Below are 5,292 nucleotides of genomic sequence, written 5' to 3' on the forward strand. Positions count from 1 at the left end.
GGATTAGTAATTCTCAGTTCTTCACTTTTTTTCCCTCTCCAGTTTCCTTCCAAATATTATATCAAACCAGGAATTACGTAATGGAAACACAGAGGAGTAAGTGTGGACACGTTAGAGCAAGAATGGCTGGCTCATTTGTCATTTGCATCTTACTGCTAATAAGGGGCATTTAGAAAGAGCGACAGGATTAGAAATGAGGACATTAGAGGGTCGGCTCAGGTTGGACGGTTGAGAGGCGAGCTTGCGTAGTTTGGACATGAGAAGAGGAGAGATGCCGGGTATATTGGGAGAAGGATGTTAAGGATTGAGCTGCCAGGCAAATGGACGAGAGGAAGGCCTAAGAGAAGAAGATTTATGGATGTGGTGAGAGAGGACTTGGAAGTGATGGGAGTAACAGAGGAAGACGCAGAAGACAGGAAGATATGGAAGAAGATGATCCGCTGTTTCAACCCCTAACAAAAGCAGCAAGAAGAAGAACAAAGAGTGAATACTTTTATTTAAGATTAGGCACTGTGGTGTTGTGGTTAAGGCGTTGGACCTCAAACTCTGAGGTGCTGGGTTCAAATCTCACTAGTGGAACTGTGTGATCCTGAACAAGTCACTTGATCAATTATATCATAAATGTTGTAAGTCACCTTGGATGAAGGTGTCAGTCTAACAAATAACTGTAAATTATGATTATGATTTGATATTTGAGCAATTAGTGCTTCAACAGCAGTGATTGACTTCTCATTAACCTGCAACCACTATGGCCCTCCCTGAATCCACCTTGTAGACCCCTGCTGTCCAGTGAGCGAGAGCACTTCCCTATGACATAACTAATGGACACTAAAATCACCACAGGGCTATGGTGCAAATAAAGCAGACACACAAAAGTGCCAAAATGAGAGTGTCTTGACATTTCTACACAAATGAGGCACAATAATCTTGGCCCACCTCCGGACCTTCTTGTCAAGTTGGCACAGAGATGGCAGCCATGACCTTATAAATGGGGTGACGTGACCATTGGCTACCAGACTAAGTAATATTGCCTCCCTCATGTCATCAAGTCAAGTCAATTTTAAAACAACAGATGTTGACTGAAGTGCTGTACAGCTTCCATAAATACACCAACACACACATATATATTATATACAGTAAATAAATGTACCAAAATAAACACCAACGTACAAGTTTAGGCTCAGGCAGGAATTAACAGTAACCAAAGTTGGTGCTGACCTAACATACAGTAAAAGGGCAGATTATTCCAAATCTTAGGGGCAGCTACTGCAAAAGCACGGCCCCCTCTAAACTCAAGGTTAGATCTCGACATGATCAGTAACTTCTAGGTAGAGGACCTTAATGATCATGAAGGGCAGTAGAAGGGGCTATGCCATTCAGGGACTTAAAATCAAAAACGACCTGGAACATAAGAGGAGACTTGTTAGCTGAGGGGAAAAAAAAGAGAGAAAAAGGAAAAAATAAAACAAGTAGAACACACAAAAACACAAAACAGGCAGTGAGGTACGATAAACATGGACGGCAGTCAAAAATAAATAGCTAAATAAGGAGAGTAGTATGACACAGCAGTGCCGGCCATCACAGCCTTGCCATTCAGGTCAATAAATGATACTATAAAGTAGATCGTCATGATCGTTACACTTTATTTACGGTGCATCAAGGTCATTCCTTTTAGATAGATAGATACTTTATTAATTCCAAAGGGTTAAATTCACAGATTTATTATAAATATTTATTTATAAGGTTACTTAAATAAGCTTTTCCTCACACACAGCAAATGCAGATCTTTAAACTAAACGGCTGTTTCACAACTGTATGTACTGCTCTGTTATGTGCGTACGTAAGACGTTCACACTTCGGCACACATTACATGTTCACTAAATAGCATTTCAGTAAGTAATGTTTGCCTCCAATAAACCACACTTCCTTCAGCAAGCAACATCTTTTGTGGCTTATGCAAACCTGCAGCGCTTGAGCATTTAAACAAACTGCACTTCATTTACCATGGATGAGAAGTGACACCTTATCTACTGATCCAGGCATCTCGTGTGTAATCTGGATTAGGTCTTTGCCCGTGATGGTTTCTAGATCTGTCTGAAGTCTTCTTCCTGTTGAGAGATCTTAACATTTCAAAACTTTCTGCCCTTGTATGTCAACAGCATACTCAGCTGCACTGTATGACAATATTCCTGAGATGATGGCTGCTTTCAGTAAGTGGTCCATGCAAGCCCAGTCAACCTCTTACCGTCACTACACACCACATTGACCTTTAGGGCATCTTAAAAAAAACTGCAAATTGGTGATGAAGGAAGAAGAAGAAGTGGTGCTGCATACCACCCATGGCCGTCTTTTACACATGATTAAAAAAGGAACATTTTGCATCTCCTATTTCCAGCAGTACTAAGGTGTCGTACTGTGTTAGCTATTATGGATGTAATGACAAGTCAAGCAAAATGACACCTTCTATTGGCTGACTAAAACGATTACAATATGCAAGCTTTCGAGGCAACTCGGGCCCCTTCTTCAGGCAAGATATAATCAAACCTGTTCACAAATCACAAACTTCCTGAAGAAGGGGCCCGAGTTGCCTCGAAAGCTTGCATATTGTAATCTTTTTAGTTAGCCAGTCAAAGGTGTCATTTTGCTTGACCTCTCATAGTTCCAACAGTAAATAGATAAACACTTAAATTCTATTCTATGAAATTCTAGAAGATGGGATTAGCCCTACACAGAATATTTTTAAACTGAAGTTGAACAGTTACCAGAACTTCTCCCAATGTGAGCATCTTAGCTGATGAATGTGTGTGTGTGTGTGTGTGTGTGTGCCTAACAGGGGGCACCACATGTTCTTTAAGAATTGCAGTCCACCCCTGAACCCCTACAGATCCACGGCAGAGATATTAAGACAAGAGAAACACGGTACAGAAGAAAGGATACATTTAATTTGCTTTAAAATTGAGCCTCCCCCCTAATATACATTGAAGCATAACTCTTTACTCAAAATGAGAACTGAAGAGAAGCCATTGGAAGAATACAATTGTCTTACAGTTCTTCAGTGGGGTCTTTTGACAATTGAATTTTCATTTTGGAAGTGTGTGGAGATATTTTTCTTGGCACAGAGTCAGCATCACATCGTAGCTTTGAGGCTGCCGGACAGGCTTTTATACCTCCCTTCTCGCCACTGATTGATTTGATGTATAGATTGGACTCTAATTTAGCACATTCAGTGAGCCATTTGCAAGACTGCACTTTCTAAGACCCCCGATATAGCACATTCTTTCATTACTTATGAACACTGCATCTACTCTATAATCACTAAAAGCCTTTAAAGGTCCCTACCCGAATGATATGTGTGCTTGGCTTCAGTTCGCAAACGTATGCATACATGCGATATATTTTAAACAAAAAACAGGCTCACAAATCACAGCATCACACAGTCATTTCTCAACTCTGAATACAACCTGATTAAGCACTCTGTCGGACCCTCGCATGGCACTGATCAGAAGAATCAATTCTTGTACTCATCCACTTCCCATCCTTTCTTTATATTATGAGTGTTTTCAAGTTGGTTGTGTTTTTGAAAGCCAAGAGCCGTTTTGCCCCCCTGGATTGGTGACTTATTGCAGTTCACAGAGTGTATGTTTAAACCTCTCCCCATAATGCTGGATCAGAAAAGTTGATTCACAGAAAAAGATGGAAGCTTAAGTATCCTTAGTTCTGCGAGAACAAACTGTTCAGCGTCCTAACTCCAAATTTGCACCCGTCTGTCCCATTGCACTTCCACCTGCCAAACGTTGCCTGCTTAAGTAGAATTCATAGCAGCTGAAGTTCACAAAGCAACGACCGGCACCCTGAAGTTAACACGTAAAACAGGGCGATGCAGTACTTGAGTATTTTCTCTAATAATAGTTAAATAATAATAAACATGAATAGAATACCAAACAAAAATACAAAAACCTTGTGGACTGAGTAACCTCGATTGTCAGGCTGTTGATCAGGTTTTCAAAACTGCAGAAAATGACAGTGCTGTGCGAACATCTTAGGCCACCCAAGACAATTGTTTTTAAAGTCAATGATCTGAACAATAAGTGTTTTCACATGCAAGACAACATTTGAATAAACACACACAAAAAACGTTAGCAGCACAATAAAATGACAAGAATGTCTTGTGTTGTTAAAACACTGGCATTGTGTGTGGCCTCACTTAAAATGTAAAACTCAGGAAATCTGCTTTGTACCTCGCTGTAGAATCCTTGCAAGACGACCTCCGGTATATTCTTCTGAACCTCCTCCAGGATTTGCCGTAACTTGTCGTACTGCTTTTTGTTTTTTTTTCCTGTCCAAATGATCTCACACACACCTTCAATGAAATCCAAGGGTTAGGGTGCCCATTCTAATACTATTACCATTCCACTTCTACTCCATGTAGGCCTTCATTAAGAGGTTGAGGATGTTGTTATGGCAAAAGATGAGATTTTTGCCAACAGGCAACGCTTTCCCTGAAGGAACAACATGATGAATCCACATCTATTTATATTTCTCACATGCCGTCATTCCATCGATTTTGACCGGATCCCCTACACAGCTGGTAGAAATGCACCCACAGACCATGATGGAGCCATCACTGTGTCTCCCAGAAGACAAGCATCAGTTTAATTCTTGCCAACACTTCTTGTGACACATTTGTGTATTTACAAACCCAAATTTTCAAATGTAGACTCCATAAAAGTTTTTGCCACTGGTTGTTGCTCCAGTGGCTCTCTTCCAGTTGTAGGAACTCTGCTTGAATGATTTCTTAACTCCAACACCACCTTCAGGACCTGTTTCTTTGATAAGACCTCTTTACAAAGCTGAAGTGTGCACTTTGGTACGAGAGGCAGTCCAAGCACTTCACTGGGGCTCTCCTGTCCCTTAAGGATGCGCCCTTTAAGTCGAGTTCACGATCTTTCACTGTGTGTTCCCACATTCTTCCAAGTTGCTTTATGAGAGCTTGAGTGCCACATCTTGAAAATCTGGCTTAGTGCGTCATTGCTCATCATCATAGCCTCTGTGGCACAGAAGTATGATTTTCAGTTTGTTGAAGCTTGTTGGCCGAGTTTCCTCCAAAGCTCTCCATGAGACCTCTCAGTATTTGTGGTGTACATCCAACAAATGAGGTTATTTATTAAACTGCATCACCAGCGTTCATCTGAAACTTAATTAAATCAAATGGCTAAAGTGGCTCGAGTAGAGTGTTATTCTTGCCATCTCCTAAGATCTCGGTAAGCTTTTGGAAAATAATACAAATTCTTA

The sequence above is a fragment of the Polypterus senegalus genome, chromosome 17 (genome assembly GCF_016835505.1).
Source record: "Polypterus senegalus isolate Bchr_013 chromosome 17, ASM1683550v1, whole genome shotgun sequence".
NCBI lineage: Eukaryota > Metazoa > Chordata > Cladistia > Polypteriformes > Polypteridae > Polypterus > Polypterus senegalus.